The following is a 16,725-nucleotide window of genomic DNA, read 5'->3' as shown; positions in this document are numbered from 1 at the left end:
TTTTTGCATTTTACTCTTAAAGCATCAGAAATTTATGGGGAGCAAAATCCTTCTTGTGCATCAGAATTATTACCGTGCTAGATCTCTTCATAATAGTGTTTTGGACTCATCCTTTTCCAGCACTTACCCTGTGAAATCCGTTCCAAAAAAACCTGCTCTGGAGCCTGGATGCATCCTCTGCATCGCTGTCTTCTGACCATCTGTTACAGAGTGCTGCGTGGTTCTGTCTAGTCAGCAGACTTTTTCTACCAAAGACATTAATGGATTAACAGTCTCCCACACAAGCTGTCACCACATAACTCACTGGTGTGGACAAACTGCTGCCAAAAGAATGAAGACTATCATCTCTTTTTGTACACTGACAAAGAAAAATAAACCACAGGAAGACTAATGTTCCTGATTTTTAAACTCCATGTTACCATGAGGTGAACTGTGTTCGGCCTACAGGGATACACATGCTGGAAACTTTCCTCTAATGTTCTATTTTGGCTTTCTTTGTGTTTGTATGTGGTAGTTATTTTGGATTTTATGACGCTATTATTATTTTTTAATTACACAATGGATTAAGAAGTCTTAAACCCTGTCTTTGTCCCTTTAAGCCATAACCTCCAGTTCCAGAGCGGGCTTCCAGCTAAGTGTGAAGCAGCTGGGATGAGATTTAGCACTTCCAAGTATAAAGCCATGGTTCTCATAGGTGGAATGCCCCCTCCAGGTGAAAAGAGAATGACTTTTCCATGTGGAGGGGTTGAAGTGGGTCTTCTGTTGAGGATGACAACAAATTGATCTGCAATAACGGAGACCTTGGACCAATTTGTTCTGGAGAAGAGACGGTTGAGCCTGAGAACAAAATTCTTAGTGTCGATCTATGTTTTAATCCTCAACTACATAGTAACGCATAATTTCACAACTACCCTTAAGGGTGGAAATGGGCAAATCTGTTTAGGCTGGTGGCCTGAACAAAATTTGAACTGTACCTATACGTCGTGTTACTTACATTATCAATTATTATTGGACAGTTTCAATGTTTAGCCAGTAGGATAGACATGATCTGAGGTTCTGCGGTGAGATTTGAGTGATGGTGGTCTGGCAGCAGCACAATTTGAGCGGTGCCGCTTGAATTCAGGAACTCATCTTTGGGCACATGACATTTTTAGAGTCTTGATCAGTGGGTAGAATACTAATCCAATCATGGAAGCATTTTTGTTCTGAATTTCCATCCAGTTCTGGACGCAGGGTTGCTGGAGCCTATCCCAGTTGCTGTTGGACAATGGCGGGATACACCATGGCTCGCTCGCAACGCCAGAACACAAAGAGCTGCCTCCTGAAATTTGTGATATTTCTCAATTTTTCCAATGGAGACAATAATAAAAAAAGCTCCCCTAATTTAATCATGTTTTTATTTTTCCCCTCTCAAGTTAATGCAGGATAGTGAGCCTTCAAACTGGGTCACAGACAAACAGAAATACCCCAGAAGCTGCTGTTACTCAGATACAGCTCTCAGAGCAGAAGTGAAGCTCCCAGCACCAGGAGAATCACTGAATGATCTCACAAACCCAAACATGGAGACAGGATTACCAAAGTTTCTGCAGAATAAATAAACCTGATCTCTCAACATCATCCGCGTCTTCCACACACAGACACAACTCCATGTAGTGATCAGGCTAAAAACATTAGCCGGTAGCGCCTCCCACACGCAGCCGGAGTCAAGTTTAAGGAACACATTTTTAGACAGGCTCTGAGCAGCGAATTCAGAGGTGTGAATTTGATGCACGCATCGCTTTTGGTGTGAGCGCAGCTTTACAGGTATGTCCAACAAACACGTTGATCCATGACAAGCTGGAGAGACAATATTTTTCTTGGGAATATCTCTGTCTCCTCCTGTAATAGTTGGAAGAAGCCCGAGTTTCCACACAAAGACTTAAGCCCCACCAACCAAAATACTGCAGTAGAGGACAACAAAACGATAATTTTTTTGTCGATTCAATTGCACCCTTGTATATGTATTAATAATTTACTGCCATTATTGAGACGTAACTGTCATCTGGTTGACTTGATGGCCACTGCAAAAGTCTGACAGTTTCCAAAGCAGAACTTTTTCAAAGTTTGACAGGTTTTTTTTTCTTTTGGCATTTACAAACATACTCATATTTCAACTAAAGAAATGTAAACCAGTGTTCTCTAAAAATCTTCCACGTATACATGTCATTGACGCAAAATGAACTCATGCTTCCTGGTAGACATTTGCATAGAAAACATAGACAGTTTTTATTTACATCTCGCTCAGTCACCTCATGTTGGTACACCAGCAGTGAACAGTGCACTACCACAGTGCGTACATTAAGAGTAAGTAGGAAGAATCTGTTGATTAATTGCAACGTGCTTTGTGATACTATCTCCAATGTAACAGTGAAAGTGTCGAATGCTCCTCTTAGTCTCAATGATGAAAAGCCACACCTGCAAAATGTTGCTTTTGCAACCGAAATAATCTGCAACTAACCACCTTTGATCTGCTTTAGCAAAGGAAAAAATGTTCTCACTTCACCACAGATCTGTTTTTATTTTCCTCACCCTCAAAGGTTTGTTGTTGCGTGGGCGCCGCATCTGGCTTCATCTGCACATAAAAAACAGGAAGAAGTGTGAATCTTTTTTTTTTGCGTGTGTTTACACCACAGGATGCTAGTTACTCATTGCAATCTTTCCACACCGTTCAGCCCATGCACTGTAGACCCCCTGACTTTTCAAATCTATAAATAGTTTGCCGTTGTGGTTCCACGTGTTATTATGAGCGCACCGACTGTTAAAAAGTGTCTACAGCGAGTACAACCATTCAGTCATGCTCAGATCTGGGAGAGACTGTCACAGTTCTGAGTTGGTTTCTGGTCAAAGCCATCTGGACCGCTATGTGATCCGAAGTAGGAGATTGTTGGCTCCCTTCAGAAACTTATTGTCATCTTTAAAAAAGTTAAAACAGAGTGCAGCGTTTTAGTTGAAGGCTATCTTAAATTTACATAATTTAGAAAAACAAATTAGAAAGAGCTCTTAAGTTTATAGTGAATAACACAGTTTGTTGTTTTTCTTCAGCCAAAGCTGCGACCGTCATTTTTATATCCATTGTCAGTGCGGTAAAATCCACTGGAACGTTTGTGCTAGCTTGGTTAGCCTCTTTCTTTAGCTGTAGCGTTAGCTTAGATGTTAGCTTGACCATGAGCTTCTTTTCTCCTGTTCCCTCCGATTAGTTATCTTTAGTTGATATGGTTAAGTACACCAGCAGTTCCGTGGGAAATATACTTTAAATATACTTTAGTAATAAATGTAGGAAAGCTTGGTCGTCTCAGTGTGACGTCATCCTGGAAGCCCCCCAGTTTGCCGTTTCAAAAAGATGCTACATCCCATCAGTTGTTTGGAGTCTTCCAAATGACAGCATTTAGTGAAGTGTACAAAATTTGTCAAGAAAAAAAATAGATCTTAGCCCCTTGACTTATTCGAAAATAAGTCAAGGGGATGCTAAATTAAATGAAGTCCTGGGTCCGCCGGGATGATCACACTTGCCAAAAACAAGTATACTTCAAGTATATGTTTTAAAGTATTCTTAAGTATAGAAAAGTATATTTCCTGAAGTATACCAGGCACATGTAAAACATATGCTGACAGTTTACGAACAACTTCTTGGGACTAAATTGGTCCACTTTTAGTGTATAAAGAAGTATATTTAGAAACATACTTAAAGTAATAATATTAGTTTACTGGCAATACACTTTAAATTTACTCTTAAGTTTAATGAAAGTACACTTTAAAGTGTATCTAATGTAGATTTTATTGTTTGCTTTTAGTTTACAAGTAAACTAACTGATTAGTGTATTAAAACATATTTTTGATAAACTGGAAATATTTTAAGAGTACATCTATGCCACTTTTAATGCCGTGTAAAACATGTTTAACCCTTCCGCTCTCCTTGGCTTGTTTACATTAAAAGTGGGGTCATCTGGACCCCACAACACAGTACGTTGAACTTTTCTTTATCATTGATTTTTGAGTTTCACTAATGTCCATGGCAGACATAAAATCCTGTCTACCTTTGTCCACATTTGTCATGGAAGGAATCAAATATCAATATGTGGGTGGAGTCATATCCCAAAGAGAGCGGAAGGGTTAAGGACATTGATAAACATAGGCAAAATACATTTAGACTGGCGGTATATTTCTAAGTGTAATACTTATGAACTTGTAAAGTTGAGCTGTGATAAGTACCTAAAAAGTATACCATCTTAATTTTAGTTTTAAAAAGTATACTTAAAATGAACTTGAGTATACTTATTTTTGGTGAGGGCAGCTTGTAATACACAGTAGGGCTGCCTTGATTAGTTGCGACTATGCCTTCTATTAAAATATAGTCCAAGATTAATTTAATCGTCGATTAGTCATTTTGTTTGTTTGTTTGTTTTAAATCTCAAAACTACGGGGCACGCTTTCTAATACAGTAGTGCATATCCGGGTCAGTAGTGATGCAACAGGAAGTTCTAGAAAGACTTAGGTACCATCACAATTCGCCAAAGTGGGAAACATTGAAAAAAATTGAATAAGAGACTAAATGCAATATCTGCAAGGCAGAATTTGTGTTCCATATCAGCACCACGGCGATGCATCAGCACCAGAGGAGGAAGTGCGTTGTGACTGAGTATGTTAACCCTGAAGAGGGATTGTTGTTTTAGTAAGCTAAGCTAACGTTAGCTCAAACAGAGAGCAAACTTATTAGCAGGATTATTCAGATTCGGCCTTGACTCATTTTCATTCAAAGGCTGGACTTTTAGACAAAATAACTAACAATAAATGTGCCTCCTGAAAAACTTGATAAAAGTGTTGTTTTAGCTATTTTAAAGAACCTTTCATTAGTAAGTGTGATGAAAGAAGGCTTTATATAATAAACCATTTTATTCTCTACATAGCTGAATATCTTGTTGAAACATTTTATTTTGCTGCTAGGATCCAATGAACTGAAGTTTCCCTGTGATGAAGGACAAATCCATCAAATGTCCGACCTTGCTATGTTCTGTACATGTATTTTTTTGTAAAATTGATTTTAACAACTTACATCACCACTGTGTGTCTGCAAGAAGCCCTGTTTAGGATTTATTAGAATAAAAAAAAGTGGAATTTAAAATGAGGAAAACATAGTTTAACATTTAAGTAACTGTGTCAACAAGCAATTAAAGTAAAAGATCCATGTGGGATATGAAAGTCTAAAACTAAATAATTGATTTAGTCCGAGCCCAAAACCATGGGAAAGGAAATACCTAATGAAAAAGTTCCAGAAATGCCAGTTCCTGAGAGGAAATAGGTTCTGGCTAAGCAGCCCCACTGATGCAAAAGCTCGCCTAGACACACTCACGAGGGCCTCGGCTGGAATTCATGAGGAAAGAGCATTACAATGGCCCACACACTCCTGAGAAAACAGGAGTTACTAATTAAGTAAATTGTCCCGCAGCCGTCTGGCTGAATTCTTCCTCTGCTCTCATCTGTCTCCAGATGTTTGACTTCCTACAGCTTGGGATTTGCTGCTAGCGCTGTTTCATGTTCTGTCATCACAGCGGGCCGCGTTGTGGCTGATGATCAGGATTAATATTGAGCCAAGTTGAAGAACAAAAGAACACACAAGGGGTGGTACCACACTCCTATAAAATATATATTTTTACAGACTTTTTAATTATGATTTGGTTTGTTGAACCCACAAACTCCATAAAATGGTTTAATTTTATTTTTTTTAAATAAACAATCTTTATGACAGTTATTTTTCTAAAGACCAAACTGAATTATTAGAAAGTGTAAAGTAAATTTCTGTCTGGCTATAAAAGAGAGAACGGGATTTTTCTTTTATTTTTAATGAAGAACAGAAGGAGGCTTGTAAGAGGAAACATACATTTCCTGTTGGACTGGTGTGTGACGCGCACGCACTTTGTAATCTTAACAGGCAAGAGCATGACACTGGGAAATGAAAGATCCTTCACGGAGGGTGAAACCGCTGCCAAAACGCATACACACATCACAGACAGACAAAACGATGCGGTCAAGGGTCAGTAAAACAGTTACAGAGGAAGGGAACGGACATCATAGCCACCCACTTCCCCTTGCCTCACATTTCCTCCTTCAAAGAGTTTAAGGATTGAGGCAGTCGATCTCCCATATTGTGTGGGTGGGAGGTGGGGGGGTGCACAGCTCTCATGGGGAACATCATTACTTAACCCCCCCCAACAGTCTGGTTTGTTTTTAAAGACACACCAGACGATGTTTAGTCAAAACTAAACATATCATAAATGTCATATACAGTTTACCTACTGCTAATGTCACTGCTGAGGATAAAAACAGCTCACACAAAATGAGATGGGAAAATAACTAAAATTTAGGAAGGAAATCACAAGAAATAAGTAAAATACTCTATCCATGCAACGATTTTTACTTGACAAGAAGCTTTATAATAAAATATCAAACTCTAGAAGTTCCACACAGACAAAAAAAGGGACAAGTATGCAAAAAAAGGCAGAATTACTTAAAAATGTAATGCTATACAGTACAATTATAGGTATTTTTTGAAAAATGGTTCACATTTTTTGAGTTATAATGTACCTAAGTGACAAAAAAAACTAGTTACTCTTTATAAATCCTCACAAAATCTAAAACTAGCCCTTGTTCTTGGAACATAAATCAAGTTTTTTTGTTTCCAAAATAATAAAAATTAACCCCACTAACTTGTAGACCTTTAAAATAGCATCCTTAAAGATGAATAGAAACAATTACAGATCAATTTAAGTTACTTTGAGTCATAAATCAAAGGATTTTGAGTGATTTTAACCAATAATTTCAGGATTCTAGCTCTTTAAAAAAATCTCAACTTTATTGATTTCAAGAGTAGCTTGTGAAAATGTTGAAGAAAAATAAGTTAAACTCACATTAAACCTAGTAAAATATTTTGAATGTCTAAAAACAAGGTTATAAATCTTTCCAATCATCGAATAGTTTGTAGTGCAGACCGAAAAACAAGCAAAAAAATCTTTAAGCTGCAATGCCTTTGAATAATGTGAATTTTTATACAGAAAAAGGGGTCTCGATGTTGTTTAATTTTTTTTTTTTTAATTAATGCCTTCATAGATCATTCTGCACTGTTTTACTCTTATCAGCAAACATGGCACGGTAACACCATAAACAGATCATACTTTGTTTAAATATTATACTCCCACTCCCTTTAAAGAAATAATATAAGTATAATAGAGGTGGGATCATAAATTCTCTTCCTCCTATTCTTGTCCAAGCAAAAAAAAATGTAACTCCTTTTGACAAACTTCACATTTAATGGCTTCAGTGTTTGTATAAGTACAAATATGTCTACTAATGACTAAGAGTAATTATAACGACATCATTAACTTGTGTTTGTGGATGTATAATAAACACTAATTGACTATTTTATAGCTGCACTGCTAATATTTGCTTGGACTTCTTTTGCCTTCAGAACTGCTTTAATCCTTGGAGCAGAGATTCAACAAGCTACTGGAAACATTCCTCTGAGAGTTTGGTCCACATTGATATGATAGCATCACTAGCTGCACATCCATGATCCAAATCTCCTGTTCCAGCACATCCCAAAGGTCATATATTGTGTTGAGATCTGGTGAGTGTGGAGGTTATTTGAGTAAAGTGAACTCACTGTGATGTTCAAGAAACCAGTCTGAGATGATTCCAGCTTCATGACGTGACGCCTGAAGTAGCATCAGAAGAAGGTACAATGTGGTCATAAAGGTATGGACGTGGTCATCAACAATACTCAGGCTGTGGCGTGCCAAGAGAATATCCACCACACCATTATACCACTTCCGCCAGCCTGAACCATTGATACAAGGCAGGATGGATCCAAGCTTTAATGATTTTAGCCTCGTTTCCACTAAGCAGTATGGTACGGTACGGTTTTATCTTGTATTTTGAGTGTTTCCATTGTGAAATGGACCCATTAAACACTTCCGACCCAAAGAAAAATAAAATAAAAAACGCTTGGCAGAATTATCCTGTACTACTCCTCCCTTACCGGAAACAAAGCTTTTGATGCCAAATTCTGACCCTACAATCCAAACCCATTGATTCCTCATTCTGATGCTCAGTTTGAACTGCAGCAGAACATATTGAACCATGGCTAAATGGATTGAGTTGCTGCCTTGTGATTGGCCGATTCGAATTTTGCAGTAAACAGCAATAAAGTGGCCAATGAGTTTATATGATACGCATCTTCTTTTATTTGTTTATTATTTTTTTACTTTTCCAATCAAGTCACAATTAATCATTAATATATCTATGTAAGGATATATATACACACATTTCGTTTATCTTTAGTATTTTCTGGTTTGATTGCTTGAAATGAAATAATTCAATTTTTAATATTGTACTAACTTTTTTTTTTCTATACTTGCACTTATTTGTTTTTTGCAGAAATTATTTTCCTTGTGGATTTATTCTAAATCTAATCCTGTGTGAGGTTCATAGGAAAATTGGTTCACCCCCAAATTCTTAGGCGAAATATGAACAATTTTTGCAATATTTTTCTAATTGTCATGATAAAAGTTGTATTAAAAATGGCAGACACTGAAGATGTTCCATCTCTTTTCCAAACCTAAAATTAAAAAAAAAAATAATAAAAAGAAAAATCAACCCTGAGAGCAATTTGCCTAAATCAAAGTCACATTTTCTGCCCACCACATTCCAGAATTCCTCACAATGACAGAGTGACCTCCCAAGACGAGGAAAAACCCAATTTTTCCGCAGTGTTTACCCTCATCCGTGTTGTAAATTCCGGTCCACCAGGCAGGTTTTAACAACAAAATTTGTTGAATTTCTTTGATAAAGTGGTTTAACCGATTTAAACCAGGAGAAGAAGGTGATGACTTTGCCAAAGCAGCAGAGTGAGAAAGCAGTCACATTGCTGAGGTAAGTCTGGCAAAGCGCCAGAGCGGTGCAGCACAGTAAGTGCAGAGTAATCTGCTGAGGAAATGATCTAATGCTGAAATAGCTGTAAAGAGCTTACTGGTAAAGTATGTTTGTGTACTCATTTACAAGAACCCAGAAATCCCATTAAAACAACAAAAAAAAGACACATTTCAGGTTTGAAGAGTGAAGATAAGAAAGACTCCATTGGAGGGTGTAAATGTCTGATTTCAGATGAACTTCTCTATGCTGCATTTAAATCAGCAACATCCTTTTATAGCAGCTGCTGTAGCCTCAGGCAATTTGCTCATCCATAAACCTGTCTATTCTATTACTTCAGAGAAAATCCAATTTTATAATCCATAAAAACTATTTTCAACACAAGAAGGATTTTTTTTATTACTGTTTTCAATGTTTATGCTCTGAACTTTGTGAGTAAACGTAGTAAATTTGAAGAATTAGGATCAAGTTATGCAACCATATTTGGAAAAATTGCCACATAGATTTGCTGCTTTATTACGTGTTTTTCCCTGCCTCCAATGCCTTCCCTGCCTCCAATGCCTCCTCTACTCTCCCCTCCTCCCCCGCTGCTGATGATGAGCCCACTTACCGAGACATCACAGATACATCTCACCACCCCTCCCCCACTGGACACACCCAGCACTACACCCCTTCCCCCCGGCCTGAAGGTGACGACCAGCCAGGTGAGGAGTCAGCTGGAGAAGCTTAGACAACACAAAGCTGCAGGCCCTGATGGAATCAGCCCCAGGACTCTGAAGACCTGTTCCAGTCAGCTGTCTGCAGTCCTCCAGCATCTCTTCAACCTGAGCCTCAGCCAGGAGAGGGTGCCCCTCCTCTGGAAGACCTCCTGCCTCGTTCCTGTGCCCAAGAAGTCATCTCCATCTGGTATCAGTGACTACCGTCCAGTAGCCCTCACATCGCATATCATGAAGGTGCTGGAAAGGCTGGTGCTGGCCCACCTGAGGCCGCAGGTGAGATCTTCTCTGGACCCTCTGCAGTTTGCCTACCAGCCTCGTATGGGGGTGGATGACGCTGTCATCTATCTGCTGCAGCGAGCTCACTCACACCTGGATGGTGGTGGAGGCATGGTGAGAATCACATTCTTTGATTTCTCTAGTGCCTTCAACACCATTCAGCCTCCATTACTGAGTGAGAAGCTGCGGCTGATGGGTGCTGGTGGGTCCACTGTCTCCTGGATCACTGATTACCTGACAGACAGGCCACAGTTTGTCCGGCTGGGCAGTGTCCTGTCTGATGTGGTGATGAGTGGTGTGGGAGCCCCACAGGGCACTGTGCTCTCTCCTTTCCTGTTCACCTTGTACACCGCTGATTTTCAGTACAACTCAGAGTCATGCCACTTACAGAAGTTTTCTGATGACTCTGCAGTTGTTGGGTGTATAAGCGGAGGACGGGAGGAGGAAGAGTACAGGGGGCTGGTGGACAGATTTGTGGAGTGGTCTGGAGAAAATCAGCTGCTGCTGAATGTCGATAAAACCAGAGAGATGGTCATCGACTTCAGAAAGAAGAGTACTGCAGCGCAGCCCCTTAGCATCCTGGGTGAGGACGTTAAGACAGTGGAGGAGTACAAGTACCTGGGTGTGACCATCGACAGCAAGCTGAGCTGGAGGACCAACAGCACGGCTGTCTACAAGAAGACCTGCAGCAGACTTTATTTCCTAAGGAAGCTGAGGTCCTTCAATGTGTGCAGCAAAATGCTGGAAATCTTCTACCAGTCTGTGGTAGCCAGCACCCTGTTCTTCTCTGTGGTCTGCTGGGGGGGCAGCATCACTGCAGGGGACACCAACAGGCTGAACAAACTTATAAGGAAGGCTGGCTCCATCATCGGCTGCAAGCAGGACACCTTTGAAGCTGTGGTGGAGAGGAGGACCCTCAACAAGCTGTTATCCATCATGGATAACCCAGACCATCCTCTCCACCCAGTTTTGGACAAACAACAGAGCGCCTTCTCCAAAAGACTCAGACAACTCCGCTGTTCCAGGGACCGCTACAAGAAATCATTTCTGCCACATGCAATAAGACTGTATAACTCATCATCGCTCTGTAACAGATAACCCACAAACGGACTTTTTACATGACCCTCTCACTACTGCCTAAATTTGCACACTCCCTTTATTATTTTCTGCACATGTACAATTTGCACAATTTGCTCTTGTTTTTATTGTATATTATTTTTTCCTTATTTTTTGTAAATACTGCTTTTTTGTCTGTATATGCCTGATGCTGCAACAGCCTAATTTCCCAACCTGGGATGAATAAAGTATTTCTATTCTATTCTATTTCGGTTTTCCAGGAACCCAGAACAGCTTTTTAAAATCCAGTCTGAACTCTGTGACTTGCTGTTTTTGTGTCATCTTGATACATACCTATCAAGTTTCTGATATTTGCTTTCGTCACTACCCGTATCTTAAGAGAACACCGAATTCTCAGCCATGAGGAACAAAACCGCTGAACTCTCAGCACGGTTTGTTCCAGGTTTATTTTTCATGTTGTCAAATGAAGAGCTTGGAGGCCACAAATCCTTTCTCTGATTTCTCAAAGAGTCAGAGGATTACTGTTGCTCACAAAGTTTTTAGAAATACTTTTGTCTGCTTAGTGAGATCAAATCAAAAGTTCAAGTAAAGATTTCTTGAACTTCTGAAAAATGAAGCATTTGGTTTCATAGTAGCTGTAAATCTGTGCCAGTTTCTTTAAAAACAGTTCATTTTGTGGAACTTCTGTTCTATTGGATATAAAATGTTTGACCCATTTTTCCTTTAAAAATGACCTTATTAGAGGCAAAAATCTGTCTAAAACTGCTGCTGTTATACTATGAAAAACCCACTTCAATGAAATTAGTTTTTTAACAGGTTCTTGTAGCATCTTCCTCATGATGGAGGAGATCTATTTAAAATTAAAACTGCACTACTGACTACTTTTTTTTTTTTTTTAAATCGGAATGAATCAGGAGCAGATAAAAAAATGCAGTTTAAAAAAGTCATTTTTTGTGACACACCAAGTGAAATAGGTGAGCCAAAGTCTTACTGCTCTGCTCCATTCTGATGTATCTGATGGATCAATATACGGCAGAATCAGAATTCCTCCCCCACCCTACTTTCATTTTCCTATAATATAATTGATTTCACGAAGTTAAAATTCAATAAATAGGAACATTTAACGGTGTTTATTTGTGACTCCACTGTGTTCTGATGATGAAAATGTTGATGGTTTATTAAAAATTACATTTTACAATTACAATTTTTTTCGCAAAAATTATTAAACTGCAATGCATTGCGGTCTATATTTGCTAATGTAATGAGCATCGATGCATGTTAGTTTTTCGCAAAGACTCCTGGGAAAGTATTAATGCACTCGATTTTAGAATGTAGATTCAGACAGCGCTGCAAAATGATGAACACACTATATAGTGAATAGGGAAGCAATTCTGACATATAGACCAAATCCGAATTCTTTTCTTTCCCTATCCCTCCATTTGTAGTGGAAATGGTGTCCGAAATACATATTTATATAATGTATATTTTTAAGATCCCACCCTCTAGGCCAGGGGTCAGCAACCTTTAACAGTAAAAGAGCCATTTGGGCTAGTTTTCTACTGAGTAAAACCTAGAAGGAGCCCTATAGTTTTACTTTAGACTTTAAGAAATTTGGATTTGCATTTAGGACCTTCTTTTTGTTTTTAATAAATATGAATTATATCTGTTTTTTGGCACGAACAAAAGCAAAAATATAAAAACAATTTATCGTTTCTCAAAAAGGGAGTTTTGTTAACGTTTTTACCTTTAGTAGAGGCCAAATTAGCGATTGATTGTTGATTAATTATTAGCTGAACTCCTAATTAGCCTAAACTTCCTCAGTTAGCCTAAAAACTCCAGTAGATTACAATTACCCAAATATGTTAGTATATTGCAAAAATATCAGCTAAATTCCAAATTAGCATCACAAATTTAATAAGAGGTCAATTTAGCCAAAATAAAAAAAGCTAGCTCGTTGCTCAATTACTAGCTGAACTCCTAAATAGCCTAAAATTCCTCAGTAAACTAAATTAGTCAAAAATGTTTGTTGCTAAAATAGAAGCTAAGCTCTAAATTAACCTAAAAAACCCTAGTAGATAACAAATTAGCCAAAAACGTTAGCATGTTGCTAAAAAAAAAAAAAAAAGCTAATCTCTAATTTTATTTTTTAAATGACTATTTAATTTTTCTTCAGCCAGAGAGCCACCGTGGAGAGATGAAAGAGCCACATGTGGCTCTGGAGCCACAGGTTGCTCTAAGCGGAGGGACACAGAGCCCTCTGTCGCGAGGGTAAACCGGGTCGCGCTGTGAGGAGAAGCGCTTTTCTTCATGTGGGGACGTTCTGAAGGACAGGTTTACATTTAAATGTAAGTTATGACTTTTTGTTGCAGCATGACCTTTGTAATGTTGTTAAACTGCTGTTTTTATGTGTATTTGAGCAGCGGAAGCTTTGCGCTAGCGTAGATGACCGTCGACTATTGGTGAAATCATCGACTGGAAGTGACGTCCGAATCTGGAGACACTATTGTAACTTTCTATTTGGAGGGCTAAGTGTAGGGTTAGGTAGAAGATAGGAATTCAGATTGGGTCAGTGTTGTCAAATTCGAATACCACTCCAACTCAATGACGTCATCAATAGTCGCCGGTCAGCTACGTTAGCATGGTGATGCTAGCGCTCTAAAATAGGCCTACAACGTTGTTTTTATAACTTAAAAAAAAGTAATGTTAAAATAAAAAGTCATTACTCACATTTAAATGTAACCTGCTATGCTTCAGAGTACACTCACGCTGAGAAATCCACTTCTTCTCTCACTTAAAATGCTAGCAAGAGAGAGTAAACAAAGAGGATGATGGGATATCGGCCTGCCAGTGGTCCCGCCCACAACTCAGAGGCAAATTTCTGATGAACTCCTGCCACGCTGAACCAGCTATGTTCTTCAAATTAAAAGGTTTTTTTTTTTAATTTAGGCTAAAAACGTCAAAATCATAATTAAAAGAAATCTTTCAAAACAGATCAAAATTGTTATTTTTCCAAACATAAGTGCTACATACATTTGCTAACAAATGTACACTTTCAAAAACATTATTAAACTGCATTTATCTCTAACCTTTTAAAGGATCTTTAAACAGTGTGTAGAGTTGAACCTTTTTCCAATCCTCCTGACTGAAAACAACGTTCTGTTTTGTGGCTCGTCAAGGGTAGATGTACAAACCTGAGTGTATTTGCCTTGCGGTGCTTTGTAGTTCATACGCACACAGAGAACACTTACAATCTGCTTTGTTTAGATGTACTTTGTCCTTTTCTAAACTCAATGTTAAGCTCATCTGTGAATGTTTAATCATACATAAACATTCAATGTTCTCACACTGCCTCACGTAACATCCTCCTTCACATAAAACTAGTAACTTTACACTGAAGAATATTTTAATTGTTTCACTTGACTTTTTTTTAAAACCCCTAAATAACATGAAGTAATTGTAAGAATGTTTGGTTTGTGAAATCTCAAGGTAACAGCAGATAAGACAACATACCTGTTAATGCATTCCTTTCTTCAGCTGATAAAACAACATACTTTACAAGCTTTAGCAGTGATGTCAACCATCTTTACTAGTTTCTTATCACAAGATCTGAGCTGGAACTTCAGGCAAGTTTGGACAGAACACCAAATCTGCCCAAACCAATTAATTAATTACTTACACCTGTGCATTTATGGAAAAACTAAACTAGATAGTTTATTTAAAGATTAGCAATGTCCACCAGTGACATGTTTTGTTTTATATTTGTAACATTTTTTTAAAAAAAAGTAGTAGTATGAGTGACTAGTACTTTAGTTTTAAAATGAAAAGAGCTAATAAAACGCATGATTTGTTCGCTTTCCCAAATCTGTGATTAAGGTCTTTAACACCAAAAATAAACATTTTCATTAAGATATTCTGAAAAAAGGATTACTTTCACTTCACGTTTTGTCAAAAATGTACTAGTATTTTTCATAAACTTGTTTTTGAGGAAGTTATTCTTGTGTAAAGTGATATATTTATTGTAAAGGTGACAGATTTTGAACAAAATAACTGAGATTAGGGCATTTAGGAAATTCCATATGATTTGTTTTGTTTTATACTTGCTGTTCTGAAGAAAGCTTTTGTAAGAAAATCAACAATATGTGGCATTGTCCTTCTCTTCAGTCTGTAGTTTTGAAAAAAAAAAAAGAATCTTTAAATGGGATTTAACAATTCTGGCTTTCCAGTGTTTTATTACTGTTAATGTGTCACAAGGTAGCTCATTTTACAACATTATACCTTCACTAACCAAAAATAAATCATTCTCTGTTCTATGTTTTTTGCCAATTTATTAAACAGGTAGAAACGTTACGAGGGACCACTGGAAAAACATGCCACCTGGTCATGGTAGATTTGAATTTCATTCCACACAAGAATAATGGAGGATTTCACTTACAGTAATGATATTGGAAAATAATGCAGTTGTGGGACATAAGTGAGGAATTTAGTGACAGGTGATTCTCAGCAGCACATGTGCAGATCTGTACGAATGCACGTTTTGTCTGTTTGTTGTTCATTCACGTATGTTTGCACAAGGAAAGGGGAAGCAGCTAAAGTGGTTGTCTTTGAGCAGTAACACTTGCTGCCCATCAATCTGTAAAGAGTCATAAAAGTGTTTCCGAATAGGAGCCTCCGACAGCAAGAAAAAAAAACAGATGTTGGTTCTCTCCAGAAAGGACACAGGTTCAAACTAAGAAATATATATTTAAAAAAAAAATCTTTAATGACTTTTCTTATGAAAATGATTCATACATATTTTTATTTGCGTCTCTTGATTTATTTGGATCTTTCTTAAAAACTTTGGAAACAAATATATATATTTGTTGATGTTTGAAACTTGATTTATATTAGTGATTTTTTTTCTAATGGAAAATAATCTACACATTTTTTCAGAATTTTGATAATAGATCTGCATATGCATTGACAAAGTCTGAAATTGTGTTAAACTTACTTAAATAATAATAATTTATTGTTACTTGAAGATTCTTAATAACCTGAATTTGTGTTGGAAAGATGTAAAAATCTGATCTTAAGTGTCTTTATGAATGTAAACTTCTGTTGACTGATTGTATTAAATTATTTTTTTCTTGATTGCTTAAAATAAACCATTTTTAATCTAATCTTATTCAAATTTTCACAAACCACTCTGAAAATGTTAGATTTTACTGTTTCCAACCACTCTATTATAGGAATTGTGAAGCAGTTTTTCAGGGAGACAAAAATATGGCGTAGAAAACGTGACGAGTCAGACAACTGTCCAAAGAAATATATATATATATATATATATATATATATATAAAATAAAAGAAAGGCTTCAATGGATGTTGCAAATTACATAAAGAACTACCCTAAACTCCATTGTCATAACCTGCTGAATTCCTTTTTGGGTGTTGCTGGAGCCAACCCAACCACTACAGGTCAAAGGTGGGGTACACCCTGAACTGTTGCAGGGCTACACACTCACATGTACACCTAGAGGCAATTTGGAGACACCAGTTAACCTATGATGCATGTTTTAAGACTGTAGGAAGAAGCTGGAAGGCCTGGAAAAGACCCATGCACATGGAGAACATGCAAATTCCACTCAGAAAGGTCACAGTTGGTATTTGAACCAGGGCCTTTTCACTATGAGATGAGAGTGCTAACCACTGCATCACCA

General features: G+C 37.7%; 1 long non-coding RNA gene across 2 annotated transcripts in view; it reads right to left on the bottom strand.

The window, feature by feature from the left end:
* Positions 1–14,696, bottom strand: part of LOC118599965 — a 32,723-nt gene extending 18,027 nt beyond the window's left edge. Inside the window, exons 1-2 of one of the 2 annotated variants that reach the window (XR_004949521.1) lie at positions 14,541–14,696; positions 128–245 (exon numbers count right to left, since the gene is read on the bottom strand). This is a non-coding gene — a long non-coding RNA (uncharacterized LOC118599965). Of the gene's footprint in view, positions 246–14,540 lie in introns of both variants that reach the window. The other variant, XR_004949520.1, reaches the window with a different exon arrangement.
* Positions 14,697–16,725: the final 2,029 nt, after the last annotated feature.

Source organism: Oryzias melastigma, linkage group LG17 (genome assembly GCF_002922805.2).
Source record: "Oryzias melastigma strain HK-1 linkage group LG17, ASM292280v2, whole genome shotgun sequence".
Lineage (NCBI taxonomy): Eukaryota > Metazoa > Chordata > Actinopteri > Beloniformes > Adrianichthyidae > Oryzias > Oryzias melastigma.
The sequence above is the reverse complement of the archived record's forward strand: the minus strand, read 5'-3'. Positions and strand labels throughout refer to the sequence as shown.